Here is a 12,500-nt window from a genome sequence, read left to right as displayed (position 1 = left end):
ACATACACTTAAAATGTTAAGAGTAATAAAATGGCCTAAAAAACATGTAAAACACTTAAAACTCTATAATACATGTAAATGATTGTAATAAATAGAGCGGTAAAACACGTCTTTCTAAAAGCCAGCATATTATATAAATAGTGAAGAAAAGGCAAAAGCTTACAGCACCTGGTATTCCCAGGCGGTCTCCCATCCAAGTACTAACCAGGCCCGACGCTGCTTAGCTTCCGAGATCAGACGAGATCGGGCGCTCTCAGCGCGGTATGGCCATAAGCGAGGGCTGCTCCAAAAAGTGGGCTATTTAAAGATCAGCCTCCGTAAAAGCCAGCATATTATATAAATAGTGAAGAAAAGGCAAAAGCTTACAGCACCTGGTATTCCCAGGCGGTCTCCCATCCAAGTACTAACCAGGCCCGACGCTGCTTAGCTTCCGAGATCAGACGAGATCGGGCGCTCTCAGCGCGGTATGGCCATAAGCGAGGGCTGCTCCAAAAAGTGGGCTATTTAAAGATCAGCCTCCGTAAAAGCCAGCATATTATATAAATAGTGAAGAAAAGGCAAAAGCTTACAGCACCTGGTATTCCCAGGCGGTCTCCCATAAAAGTGTAACAATCGGCCTTATCAGCCGAGTTACAAGACTAAAATGGGGTCAGATTTAACTGTGAGAGATGACTAGTGGTTAAAAGAATGAGACATAAAAGAAAATTGGTTTAAATAGATTTGGTGTATTTACAAGGTTCACATAAAAGACTTTAAAACAACACGATAAAACTAGGTAAACTCTGTTAAAAGAATACAGTTCATTTGTCCATACCCTAAAAACAGGTAAACTCTGTTAAAAGAATACAGTTCATTTGTCCATACCCTAAAAACAGTCCAAGAACCCCAGTGTGTTGATAAGTCCAATGTGAGTGTCCACCAGTGTATATACAATCCACAGAAAGTGTAATCCAAAGTTTGCAGGTGGTGAATGGAAAGGTGAACTCTAAAATTAGCAACTCCTCAATCCAACAGTTTGGTGACTGTCCTTTGTTTGTCATGCTGCTCTCTTATACAGTTGTACTTCCTGCTTCCTGTCATGTGTCTAGTCACATGACAGGCCAACCATCCATTTATTAAAGACACATACACTTAAAATGTTAAGAGTAATAAAATGGCCTAAAAAACATGTAAAACACTTAAAACTCTATAATACATGTAAATGATTGTAATAAATAGAGCGGTAAAACACGTCTTTCTAAAAGCCAGCATATTATATAAATAGTGAAGAAAAGGCAAAAGCTTACAGCACCTGGTATTCCCAGGCGGTCTCCCATCCAAGTACTAACCAGGCCCGACGCTGCTTAGCTTCCGAGATCAGACGAGATCGGGCGCTCTCAGCGCGGTATGGCCATAAGCAAGGGCTGCTCCAAAAAGTGGGCTATTTAAAGATCAGCCTCCGTAAAAGCCAGCATATTATATAAATAGTGAAGAAAAGGCAAAAGCTTACAGCACCTGGTATTCCCAGGCGGTCTCCCATCTAAGTACTAACCAGGCCCGACGCTGCTTTGCTTCCGAGATCAGACGAGATCGGGCGCTCTCAGCGCAGTATGGCCGTAAGCGAGTACTGCTCCAAAAAGTGGGCTATTTATAGATCAGCCTCCGTAAAAGCCATCATATTATATAAATAGTGAAGAAAAGGCAAAAGCTTACAGCACCTGGTATTCCCAGGCGGTCTCCCATCCAGAGTTACAAGATTAAAATGGGGTCAGATTTAACTGTGAGAGATGACTAGTGGTTAAAAGAATGAGACATAAAAGAAGATTGGTTTAAATAGATTTGGTTTATATACAAGGTTCACATAAAAAGACTTTAAAACAACACGATAAAACTAGGTAAATGCTGTTAAAAGAATACAGTTCATTTGTCCATACCCTAAAAACAGTCCAAGAATCCCAGTGTGTTGATAAGTCCAATGTGAGTGTCCACCATTGTATATACAATCCACAGAAAGTGTAATCCAAAATTTGCAGGTGGTGAATGGAAAGGTGAGCTCTAAAATTAGCAAACTCCTTAATCCAACAGTTTGGTGACTGTCCTTTGTATGTCATGCTGCTCTCTTATACAGTTGTACTTCCTGCTTCCTGTCATGTGTCTAGTCACATGGCAGGCCAACCATCCATTTATTTAAGACACACACACACTTAAAATGTTAAGAGCAATAAAATGGCCTAAAAAAACATGTAAAACACTTAACACTCTATAATACATTTAAATGATTGTAATAAATAGAGCGGTAAAACACGTCTTTCTAAAAGCCAGCATATTATATAAATAGTGAAGAAAAGGCAAAAGCTTACAGCACCTGGTATTCCCAGGCGGTCTCCCATCCAGAGTTACAAGATTAAAATGGGGTCAGATTTAACTGTGAGAGATGACTAGTGGTTAAAAGAATGAGACATAAAAGAAGATTGGTTTAAATAGATTTGGTTTATATACAAGGTTCACATAAAAGACTTTAAAACAACACGATAAAACTAGGTAAATGCTGTTAAAAGAATACAGTTCATTTGTCCATACCCTAAAAACAGTCCAAGAATCCCAGTGTGTTGATAAGTCCAATGTGAGTGTCCACCATTGTATATACAATCCACAGAAAGTGTAATCCAAAGTTTGCAGGTGGTGAATGGAAAGGTGAGCTCTAAAATTAGCAACTCCTTAATCCAACAGTTTGGTGACTTTTTTTGTCATGCTGCTCTCTTATACAGTTGTACTTCCTGCTTCCTGTCATGTGTCTAGTCACATGGCAGGCCAACCATCCATTTATTAAAGACACACACACACACACTCTTAAAATGTTAAGAGTAATAAAATGGCCTAAAAAACATGTAAAACACTTAACACTCTATAATACATTTAAATGATTGTAATAAATAGAGCGGTAAAACACGTCTTTCTAAAAGCCAGCATATTATATAAATAGTGAAGAAAAGGCAAAAGCTTACAGCACCTGGTATTCCCAGGCGGTCTCCCATCCAAGTACTAACAAGGCCCGACGCTGCTTTGCTTCCGAGATCAGACGAGATCGGGCGCACTCAGCGCAGTATGGCCGTAAGCGAGGACTGCTCCAAAAAGTGGGTTATTTATAGATCAGCCTCCGTAAAAGCCATCATATTATATAAATAGTGAAGAAAAGGCAAAAGCTTACAGCACCTGGTATTCCCAGGCGGTCTCCCATCCAGAGTTACAACATTAAAATGGGGTCAGAATTAACTGTGAGAGATGACTAGTGGTTAAAAGAATGAGACATAAAAGAAGATTGGTTTAAATAGATTTGGTTTTTATACAAGGTTCACATAAAAGACTTTAAAACAACACGATAAAACTAGGTAAATGCTGTTAAAAGAATACAGTTCATTTGTCCATACCCTAAAAACAGTCCAAGAATCCCAGTGTGTTGATAAGTCCAATGTGAGTGTCCACCATTGTATATACAATCCACAGAAAGTGTAATCCAAAGTTTGCAGGTGGTGAATGGAAAGGTGAGCTCTAAAATTAGCAAACTCCTTAATCCAACAGTTTGGTGACTGTCCTTTGTTTGTCATGCTGCTCTCTTATACAGTTGTACTTCCTGCTTCCTGTCATGTGTCTAGTCACATGGCAGGCCAACCATCCATTTATTTAAGACACACACTTAAAATGTTAAGAGCAATAAAATGGCCTAAAAAAACATGTAAAACACTTAACACTCTATAATACATTTAAATGATTGTAATAAATAGAGCGGTAAAACACGTCTTTCTAAAAGCCAGCATATTATATAAATAGTGAAGAAAAGGCAAAAGCTTACAGCACCTGGTATTCCCAGGCGGTCTCCCTTCCAGAGTTACAAGATTAAAATGGGGTCAGATTTAACTGTGAGAGATGACTAGTGGTTAAAAGAATGAGACATAAAAGAAGATTGGTTTAAATAGATTTGGTTTATATACAAGGTTCACATAAAAGACTTTAAAACAACACGATAAAACTAGGTAAATGCTGTTAAAAGAATACAGTTCATTTGTCCATACCCTAAAAACAGTCCAAGAATCCCAGTGTGTTGATAAGTCCAATGTGAGTGTCCACCATTGTATATACAATCCACAGAAAGTGTAATCCAAAGTTTGCAGGTGGTGAATGGAAAGGTGAGCTCTAAAATTAGCAACTCCTTAATCCAACAGTTTGGTGACTTTTTTTGTCATGCTGCTCTCTTATACAGTTGTACTTCCTGCTTCCTGTCATGTGTCTAGTCACATGGCAGGCCAACCATCCATTTATTAAAGACACACACACACTTAAAATGTTAAGAGTAATAAAATGGCCTAAAAAACATGTAAAACACTTAACACTCTATAATACATTTAAATGATTGTAATAAATAGAGCGGTAAAACACGTCTTTCTAAAAGCCAGCATATTATATAAATAGTGAAGAAAAGGCAAAAGCTTACAGCACCTGGTATTCCCAGGCGGTCTCCCATCCAAGTACTAACCAGGCCCGACGCTGCTTTGCTTCCGAGATCAGACGAGATCGGGCGGTCTCAGCGCAGTATGGCCGTAAGCGAGGGCTGCTCCAAAAAGTGGGCTATTTAAAGATCAGCCTCCGTAAAAGCCAGCATATTATATAAATAGTGAAGAAAAGGCAAAAGCTTACAGCACCTGGTATTCCCAGGCGGTCTCCCATCTAAGTACTAACCAGGCCCGACGCTGCTTTGCTTCCGAGATCAGACGAGATCGGGTGCTCTCAGCGCAGTATGGCCGTAAGCGAGTACTGCTCCAAAAAGTGGGCTATTTATAGATCAGCCTCCGTAAAAGCCATCATATTATATAAATAGTGAAGAAAAGGCAAAAGCTTACAGCACCTGGTATTCCCAGGGGGTCTCCCATCCAAGTACTAACCAGGCCCGACGCTGCTTTGCTTCCGAGATCAGACGAGATCGGGAGCACTCAGCGCAGTATGGCCGTAAGCGAGGACTGCTCCAAAAAGTGGGTTATTTATAGATCAGCCTCCGTAAAAGCCATCATATTATATAAATAGTGAAGAAAAGGCAAAAGTTTACAGCACCTGGTATTCCCAGGCGGTCTCCCATCCAGAGTTACAACATTAAAATGGGGTCAGAATTAACTGTGAGAGATGACTAGTGGTTAAAAGAATGAGACATAAAAGAAGATTGGTTTAAATAGATTTGGTTTTTATACAAGGTTCACATAAAAGACTTTAAAACAACACGATAAAACTAGGTAAATGCTGTTAAAAGAATACAGTTCATTTGTCCATACCCTAAAAACAGTAAAAGAATCCCAGTGTGTTGATAAGTCCAATGTGAGTGTCCACCATTGTATATACAATCCACAGAAAGTGTAATCCAAAGTTTGCAGGTGGTGAATGGAAAGGTGAGCTCTAAAATTAGCAAACTCCTTAATCCAACAGTTTGGTGACTGTCCTTTGTTTGTCATGCTGCTCTCTTATACAGTTGTACTTCCTACTTCCTGTCATGTGTCTAGTCACATGGCAGGCCAACCATCCATTTATTTAAGACACACACACACTTAAAATGTTAAGAGCAATAAAATGGCCTAAAAAAACATGTAAAACACTTAACACTCTATAATACATTTAAATGATTGTAATAAATAGAGCGGTAAAACACGTCTTTCTAAAAGCCAGCATATTATATAAATAGTGAAGAAAAGGCAAAAGCTTACAGCACCTGGTATTCCCAGGCGGTCTCCCATCCAAGTACTAACCAGGCCCGACGCTGCTTTGCTTCCGAGATCAGACGAGATCGGGCGGTCTCAGCGCAGTATGGCCTTAAGCAGGGGGCTGCTCCAAAAAGTGGGCTATTTAAAGATCAGCCTCCGTAAAAGCCAGCATATTATATAAATAGTGAAGAAAAGGCAAAAGCTTACAGCACCTGGTATTCCCAGGCGGTCTCCCATCTAAGTACTAACCAGGCCCGACGCTGCTTTGCTTCCGAGATCAGACGAGATCGGGCGCTCTCAGCGCAGTATGGCCGTAAGCGAGTACTGCTCCAAAAAGTGGGCTATTTATAGATCAGCCTCCGTAAAAGCCATCATATTATATAAATAGTGAAGAAAAGGCAAAAGCTTACAGCACCTGGTATTCCCAGGCGGTCTCCCATCCAGAGTTACAAGATTAAAATGGGGTCAGATTTAACTGTGAGAGATGACTAGTGGTTAAAAGAATGAGACATAAAAGAAGATTGGTTTAAATAGATTTGGTTTATATACAAGGTTCACATAAAAAGACTTTAAAACAACACGATAAAACTAGGTAAATGCTGTTAAAAGAATACAGTTCATTTGTCCATACCCTAAAAACAGTCCAAGAATCCCAGTGTGTTGATAAGTCCAATGTGAGTGTCCACCATTGTATATACAATCCACAGAAAGTGTAATCCAAAGTTTGCAGGTGGTGAATGGAAAGGTGAGCTCTAAAATTAGCAAACTCCTTAATCCAACAGTTTGGTGACTGTCCTTTGTTTGTCATGCTGCTCTCTTATACAGTTGTACTTCCTGCTTCCTGTCATGTGTCTAGTCACATGGCAGGCCAACCATCCATTTATTTAAGACACACACACACTTAAAATGTTAAGAGCAATAAAATGGCCTAAAAAAACATGTAAAACACTTAACACTCTATAATACATTTAAATGATTGTAATAAATAGAGCGGTAAAACACGTCTTTCTAAAAGCCAGCATATTATATAAATAGTGAAGAAAAGGCAAAAGCTTACAGCACCTGGTATTCCCAGGCGGTCTCCCATCCAAGTACTAACCAGGCCCGACGCTGCTTTGCTTCCGAGATCAGACGAGATCGGGCGGTCTCAGCGCAGTATGGCCGTAAGCGAGGGCTGCTCCAAAAAGTGGCCTATTTAAAGATCAGCCTCTGTAAAAGCCAGCATATTATATAAATAGTGAAGAAAAGGCAAAAGCTTACAGCACCTGGTATTCCCAGGCGGTCTCCCATCTAAGTACTAACCAGGCCCGACGCTGCTTTGCTTCCGAGATCAGACGAGATAGGGCGGTCTCAGCGCAGTATGGCCGTAAGCGAGGGCTGCTCCAAAAAGTGGGCTATTTAAAGATCAGCCTCCGTAAAAGCCAGCATATTATATAAATAGTGAAGAAAAGGCAAAAGCTTACAGCACCTGGTATTCCCAGGCGGTCTCCCATCTAAGTACTAACCAGGCCCGACGCTGCTTTGCTTCCGAGATCAGACCAGATCGGGCGCTCTCAGCGCAGTATGGCCGTAAGCGAGTACTGCTCCAAAAAGTGGGCTATTTATAGATCAGCCTCCGTAAAAGCCATCATATTATATAAATAGTGAAGAAAAGGCAAAAGCTTACAGCACCTGGTATTCCCAGGCGGTCTCCCATCCAAGTACTAACCAGGCCCGACGCTGCTTTGCTTCCGAGATCAGACGAGATCGGGCGCACTCAGCGCAGTATGGCCGTAAGCGAGGACTGCTCCAAAAAGTGGGTTATTTATAGATCAGCCTCCGTAAAAGCCATCATATTATATAAATAGTGAAGAAAAGGCAAAAGCTTACAGCACCTGGTATTCCCAGGCGGTCTCCCATCCAGAGTTACAACATTAAAATGGGGTCAGAATTAACTGTGAGAGATGACTAGTGGTTAAAAGAATGAGACATAAAAGAAGATTGGTTTAAATAGATTTGGTTTTTATACAAGGTTCACATAAAAGACTTTAAAACAACACGATAAAACTAGGTAAATGCTGTTAAAAGAATACAGTTCATTTGTCCATACCCTAAAAACAGTCCAAGAATCCCAGTGTGTTGATAAGTCCAATGTGAGTGTCCACCATTGTATATACAATCCACAGAAAGTGTAATCCAAAGTTTGCAGGTGGTGAATGGAAAGGTGAGCTCTAAAATTAGCAAACTCCTTAATCCAACAGTTTGGTGACTGTCCTTTGTTTGTCATGCTGCTCTCTTATACAGTTGTACTTCCTGCTTCCTGTCATGTGTCTAGTCACATGGCAGGCCAACCATCCATTTATTTAAGACACACACACACACTTAAAATGTTAAGAGCAATAAAATGGCCTAAAAAAACATGTAAAACACTTAACACTCTATAATACATTTAAATGATTGTAATAAATAGAGCGGTAAAACACGTCTTTCTAAAAGCCAGCATATTATATAAATAGTGAAGAAAAGGCAAAAGCTTACAGCACCTGGTATTCCCAGGCGGTCTCCCATCCAAGTACTAACCAGGCCCGACGCTGCTTTGCTTCCGAGATCAGACGAGATCGGGCGGTCTCAGCGCAGTATGGCCGTAAGCGAGGGCTGCTCCAAAAAGTGGGCTATTTAAAGATCAGCCTCCGTAAAAGCCAGCATATTATATAAATAGTGAAGAAAAGGCAAAAGCTTACAGCACCTGGTATTCCCAGGCGGTCTCCCATCTAAGTACTAACCAGGCCCGACGCTGCTTTGCTTCCGAGATCAGACGAGATCGGGCGCTCTCAGCGCAGTATGGCCGTAAGCGAGTACTGCTCCAAAAAGTGGGCTATTTATAGATCAGCCTCCGTAAAAGCCATCATATTATATAAATAGTGAAGAAAAGGCAAAAGCTTACAGCACCTGGTATTCCCAGGCGGTCTCCCATCCAGAGTTACAAGATTAAAATGGGGTCAGATTTAACTGTGAGAGATGACTAGTGGTTAAAAGAATGAGACATAAAAGAAGATTGGTTTAAATAGATTTGGTTTATATACAAGGTTCACATAAAAGACTTTAAAACAACACGATAAAACTAGGTAAACTCTGTTAAAAGAATACAGTTCATTTGTCCATACCCTAAAAACAGGTAAACTCTGTTAAAAGAATACAGTTCATTTGTCCATACCCTAAAAACAGTCCAAGAACCCCAGTGTGTTGATAAGTCCAATGTGAGTGTCCACCAGTGTATATACAATCCACAGAAAGTGTAATCCAAAGTTTGCAGGTGGTGAATGGAAAGGTGAGCTCTAAAATTAGCAACTCCTCAATCCAACAGTTTGGTGACTGTCCTTTTTTTGTCATGCTGCTCTCTTATACAGTTGTACTTCCTGCTTCCTGTCATGTGTCTAGTCACATGACAGGCCAACCATCCATTTATTAAAGACACATACACTTAAAATGTTAAGAGTAATAAAATGGCCTAAAAAACATGTAAAACACTTAAAACTCTATAATACATTTAAATGATTGTAATAAATAGAGCGGTAAAACACGTCTTTCTAAAAGCCAGCATATTATATAAATAGTGAAGAAAAGGCAAAAGCTTACAGCACCTGGTATTCCCAGGCGGTCTCCCATCCAAGTACTAACCAGGCCCGACGCTGCTTAGCTTCCGAGATCAGACGAGATCGTGCGCTCTCAGCGCGGTATGGCCATAAGCGAGGGCTGCTCCAAAAAGTGGGCTATTTAAAGATCAGCCTCCGTAAAAGCCAGCATATTATATAAATAGTGAAGAAAAGGCAAAAGCTTACAGCACCTGGTATTCCCAGGCGGTCTCCCATCCAAGTACTAACCAGGCCCGACGCTGCTTAGCTTCCGAGATCAGACGAGATCGGGCGCTCTCAGCGCGGTATGGCCATAAGCGAGGGCTGCTCCAAAAAGTGGGCTATTTAAAGATCAGCCTCCGTAAAAGCCAGCATATTATATAAATAGTGAAGAAAAGGCAAAAGCTTACAGCACCTGGTATTCCCAGGCGGTCTCCCATAAAAGTGTAACAATCGGCCTTATCAGCCGAGTTACAAGACTAAAATGGGGTCAGATTTAACTGTGAGAGATGACTAGTGGTTAAAAGAATGAGACATAAAAGAAAATTGGTTTAAATAGATTTGGTGTATTTACAAGGTTCACATAAAAGACTTTAAAACAACACGATAAAACTAGGTAAACTCTGTTAAAAGAATACAGTTCATTTGTCCATACCCTAAAAACAGGTAAACTCTGTTAAAAGAATACAGTTCATTTGTCCATACCCTAAAAACAGTCCAAGAACCCCAGTGTGTTGATAAGTCCAATGTGAGTGTCCACCAGTGTATATACAATCCACAGAAAGTGTAATCCAAAGTTTGCAGGTGGTGAATGGAAAGGTGAGCTCTAAAATTAGCAACTCCTCAATCCAACAGTTTGGTGACTGTCCTTTGTTTGTCATGCTGCTCTCTTATACAGTTGTACTTCCTGCTTCCTGTCATGTGTCTAGTCACATGACAGGCCAACCATCCATTTATTAAAGACACATACACTTAAAATGTTAAGAGTAATAAAATGGCCTAAAAAACATGTAAAACACTTAAAACTCTATAATACATGTAAATGATTGTAATAAATAGAGCGGTAAAACACGTCTTTCTAAAAGCCAGCATATTATATAAATAGTGAAGAAAAGGCAAAAGCTTACAGCACCTGGTATTCCCAGGCGGTCTCCCATCCAAGTACTAACCAGGCCCGACGCTGCTTAGCTTCCGAGATCAGACGAGATCGGGCGCTCTCAGCGCGGTATGGCCATAAGCAAGGGCTGCTCCAAAAAGTGGGCTATTTAAAGATCAGCCTCCGTAAAAGCCAGCATATTATATAAATAGTGAAGAAAAGGCAAAAGCTTACAGCACCTGGTATTCCCAGGCGGTCTCCCATCCAAGTACTAACCAGGCCCGACGCTGCTTAGCTTCCGAGATCAGACGAGATCGAGCGCTCTCAGCGCGGTATGGCCATAAGCGAGGGCTGCTCCAAAAAGTGGGCTATTTAAAGATCAGCCTCCGTAAAAGCCAGCATATTATATAAATAGTGAAGAAAAGGCAAAAGCTTACAGCACCTGGTATTCCCAGGCGGTCTCCCATAAAAGTGTAACAATCGGCCTTATCAGCCGAGTTACAAGACTAAAATGGGGTCAGATTTAACTGTGAGAGATGACTAGTGGTTAAAAGAATGAGACATAAAAGAAAATTGGTTTAAATAGATTTGGTGTATTTACAAGGTTCACATAAAAGACTTTAAAACAACACGATAAAACTAGGTAAACTCTGTTAAAAGAATACAGTTCATTTGTCCATACCCTAAAAACAGGTAAACTCTGTTAAAAGAATACAGTTAATTTGTCCATACCCTAAAAACAGTCCAAGAACCCCAGTGTGTTGATAAGTTCAATGTGAGTGTCCACCAGTGTATATACAATCCACAGAAAGTGTAATCCAAAGTTTGCAGGTGGTGAATGGAAAGGTGAGCTCTAAAATTAGCAACTCCTCAATCCAACAGTTTGGTGACTGTCCTTTGTTTGTCATGCTGCTCTCTTATACAGTTGTACTTCCTGCTTCCTGTCATGTGTCTAGTCACATGACAGGCCAACCATCCATTTATTAAAGACACATACACTTAAAATGTTAAGAGTAATAAAATGGCCTAAAAAACATGTAAAACACTTAAAACTCTATAATACATGTAAATGATTGTAATAAATAGAGCGGTAAAACACGTCTTTCTAAAAGCCAGCATATTATATAAATAGTGAAGAAAAGGCAAAAGCTTACAGCACCTGGTATTCCCAGGCGGTCTCCCATCCAAGTACTAACCAGGCCCGACGCTGCTTAGCTTCCGAGATCAGACGAGATCGGGCGCTCTCAGCGCGGTTTGGCCATAAGCGAGGGCTGCTCCAAAAAGTGGGCTATTTAAAGATCAGCCTCCGTAAAAGCCAGCATATTATATAAATAGTGAAGAAAAGGCAAAAGCTTACAGCACCTGGTATTCCCAGGCGGTCTCCCATCCAAGTACTAACCAGGCCCGACGCTGCTTAGCTTCCGAGATCAGACGAGATCGGGCGCTCTCAGCGCGGTATGGCCATAAGCGAGGGCTGCTCCAAAAAGTGGGCTATTTAAAGATCAGCCTCCGTAAAAGCCAGCATATTATATAAATAGTGAAGAAAAGGCAAAAGCTTACAGCACCTGGTATTCCCAGGCGGTCTCCCATAAAAGTGTAACAATCGGCCTTATCAGCCGAGTTACAAGACTAAAATGGGGTCAGATTTAACTGTGAGAGATGACTAGTGGTTAAAAGAATGAGACATAAAAGAAAATTGGTTTAAATAGATTTGGTGTATTTACAAGGTTCACATAAAAGACTTTAAAACAACACGATAAAACTAGGTAAACTCTGTTAAAAGAATACAGTTCATTTGTCCATACCCTAAAAACAGGTAAACTCTGTTAAAAGAATACAGTTCATTTGTCCATACCCTAAAAACAGTCCAAGAACCCCAGTGTGTTGATAAGTCCAATGTGAGTGTCCACCAGTGTATATACAATCCACAGAAAGTGTAATCCAAAGTTTGCAGGTGGTGAATGGAAAGGTGAGCTCTAAAATTAGCAACTCCTCAATCCAACAGTTTGGTGACTGTCCTTTGTTTGTCATGCTGCTCTCTTATACAGTTGTACTTCCTGCTTCCTGTCATGT

The 12,500-nt window shown here is 40.6% G+C and overlaps 22 non-coding genes across 22 annotated transcripts; all 22 read right to left on the bottom strand.

The window, feature by feature from the left end:
* Positions 1 to 156: 156 nt before the first annotated feature.
* Positions 157 to 275, bottom strand: LOC141306990 (5S ribosomal RNA). The gene has a single exon (XR_012345945.1). It is a non-coding gene; the product is annotated as a 5S ribosomal RNA (ribosomal RNA).
* An 84-nt stretch (positions 276 to 359) lies between these two features.
* On the bottom strand, positions 360 to 478 carry LOC141306977 (5S ribosomal RNA). The gene has a single exon (XR_012345932.1). It is a non-coding gene; the product is annotated as a 5S ribosomal RNA (ribosomal RNA).
* An 801-nt stretch (positions 479 to 1,279) lies between these two features.
* LOC141306965 (5S ribosomal RNA) lies at positions 1,280 to 1,398 on the bottom strand. Its single transcript, XR_012345920.1, has one exon. It is a non-coding gene; the product is annotated as a 5S ribosomal RNA (ribosomal RNA).
* An 84-nt stretch (positions 1,399 to 1,482) lies between these two features.
* Positions 1,483 to 1,601, bottom strand: LOC141306846 (5S ribosomal RNA). The gene has a single exon (XR_012345802.1). It is a non-coding gene; the product is annotated as a 5S ribosomal RNA (ribosomal RNA).
* A 1,376-nt stretch (positions 1,602 to 2,977) lies between these two features.
* On the bottom strand, positions 2,978 to 3,096 carry LOC141307613 (5S ribosomal RNA). Its single transcript, XR_012346566.1, has one exon. It is a non-coding gene; the product is annotated as a 5S ribosomal RNA (ribosomal RNA).
* A 1,365-nt stretch (positions 3,097 to 4,461) lies between these two features.
* Positions 4,462 to 4,580, bottom strand: LOC141307246 (5S ribosomal RNA). Its single transcript, XR_012346201.1, has one exon. It is a non-coding gene; the product is annotated as a 5S ribosomal RNA (ribosomal RNA).
* An 84-nt stretch (positions 4,581 to 4,664) lies between these two features.
* LOC141306569 (5S ribosomal RNA) lies at positions 4,665 to 4,783 on the bottom strand. Its single transcript, XR_012345527.1, has one exon. It is a non-coding gene; the product is annotated as a 5S ribosomal RNA (ribosomal RNA).
* An 84-nt stretch (positions 4,784 to 4,867) lies between these two features.
* LOC141306840 (5S ribosomal RNA) lies at positions 4,868 to 4,986 on the bottom strand. The gene has a single exon (XR_012345797.1). It is a non-coding gene; the product is annotated as a 5S ribosomal RNA (ribosomal RNA).
* A 730-nt stretch (positions 4,987 to 5,716) lies between these two features.
* LOC141307670 (5S ribosomal RNA) lies at positions 5,717 to 5,835 on the bottom strand. The gene has a single exon (XR_012346621.1). It is a non-coding gene; the product is annotated as a 5S ribosomal RNA (ribosomal RNA).
* Positions 5,836 to 5,920: 85 nt separating this feature from the next.
* On the bottom strand, positions 5,921 to 6,039 carry LOC141306845 (5S ribosomal RNA). The gene has a single exon (XR_012345801.1). It is a non-coding gene; the product is annotated as a 5S ribosomal RNA (ribosomal RNA).
* Positions 6,040 to 6,770: 731 nt separating this feature from the next.
* Positions 6,771 to 6,889, bottom strand: LOC141307245 (5S ribosomal RNA). The gene has a single exon (XR_012346199.1). It is a non-coding gene; the product is annotated as a 5S ribosomal RNA (ribosomal RNA).
* An 84-nt stretch (positions 6,890 to 6,973) lies between these two features.
* On the bottom strand, positions 6,974 to 7,092 carry LOC141307713 (5S ribosomal RNA). Its single transcript, XR_012346664.1, has one exon. It is a non-coding gene; the product is annotated as a 5S ribosomal RNA (ribosomal RNA).
* Positions 7,093 to 7,176: 84 nt separating this feature from the next.
* On the bottom strand, positions 7,177 to 7,295 carry LOC141307580 (5S ribosomal RNA). Its single transcript, XR_012346533.1, has one exon. It is a non-coding gene; the product is annotated as a 5S ribosomal RNA (ribosomal RNA).
* An 84-nt stretch (positions 7,296 to 7,379) lies between these two features.
* LOC141306785 (5S ribosomal RNA) lies at positions 7,380 to 7,498 on the bottom strand. The gene has a single exon (XR_012345743.1). It is a non-coding gene; the product is annotated as a 5S ribosomal RNA (ribosomal RNA).
* Positions 7,499 to 8,230: 732 nt separating this feature from the next.
* Positions 8,231 to 8,349, bottom strand: LOC141307244 (5S ribosomal RNA). Its single transcript, XR_012346198.1, has one exon. It is a non-coding gene; the product is annotated as a 5S ribosomal RNA (ribosomal RNA).
* An 84-nt stretch (positions 8,350 to 8,433) lies between these two features.
* LOC141306844 (5S ribosomal RNA) lies at positions 8,434 to 8,552 on the bottom strand. The gene has a single exon (XR_012345800.1). It is a non-coding gene; the product is annotated as a 5S ribosomal RNA (ribosomal RNA).
* A 776-nt stretch (positions 8,553 to 9,328) lies between these two features.
* On the bottom strand, positions 9,329 to 9,447 carry LOC141306769 (5S ribosomal RNA). Its single transcript, XR_012345726.1, has one exon. It is a non-coding gene; the product is annotated as a 5S ribosomal RNA (ribosomal RNA).
* Positions 9,448 to 9,531: 84 nt separating this feature from the next.
* On the bottom strand, positions 9,532 to 9,650 carry LOC141306951 (5S ribosomal RNA). Its single transcript, XR_012345908.1, has one exon. It is a non-coding gene; the product is annotated as a 5S ribosomal RNA (ribosomal RNA).
* Positions 9,651 to 10,451: 801 nt separating this feature from the next.
* On the bottom strand, positions 10,452 to 10,570 carry LOC141306939 (5S ribosomal RNA). The gene has a single exon (XR_012345896.1). It is a non-coding gene; the product is annotated as a 5S ribosomal RNA (ribosomal RNA).
* Positions 10,571 to 10,654: 84 nt separating this feature from the next.
* Positions 10,655 to 10,773, bottom strand: LOC141305598 (5S ribosomal RNA). The gene has a single exon (XR_012344563.1). It is a non-coding gene; the product is annotated as a 5S ribosomal RNA (ribosomal RNA).
* An 801-nt stretch (positions 10,774 to 11,574) lies between these two features.
* Positions 11,575 to 11,693, bottom strand: LOC141306559 (5S ribosomal RNA). Its single transcript, XR_012345517.1, has one exon. It is a non-coding gene; the product is annotated as a 5S ribosomal RNA (ribosomal RNA).
* An 84-nt stretch (positions 11,694 to 11,777) lies between these two features.
* LOC141306927 (5S ribosomal RNA) lies at positions 11,778 to 11,896 on the bottom strand. The gene has a single exon (XR_012345884.1). It is a non-coding gene; the product is annotated as a 5S ribosomal RNA (ribosomal RNA).
* Positions 11,897 to 12,500: the final 604 nt, after the last annotated feature.

This window comes from Garra rufa, unplaced genomic scaffold (assembly GCF_049309525.1).
Source record: "Garra rufa unplaced genomic scaffold, GarRuf1.0 hap1_unplaced_002, whole genome shotgun sequence".
In the NCBI taxonomy this organism is placed as follows: Eukaryota; Metazoa; Chordata; class Actinopteri; order Cypriniformes; family Cyprinidae; genus Garra; species Garra rufa.
This window is presented reverse-complemented; position numbering and strand designations above follow the sequence as displayed.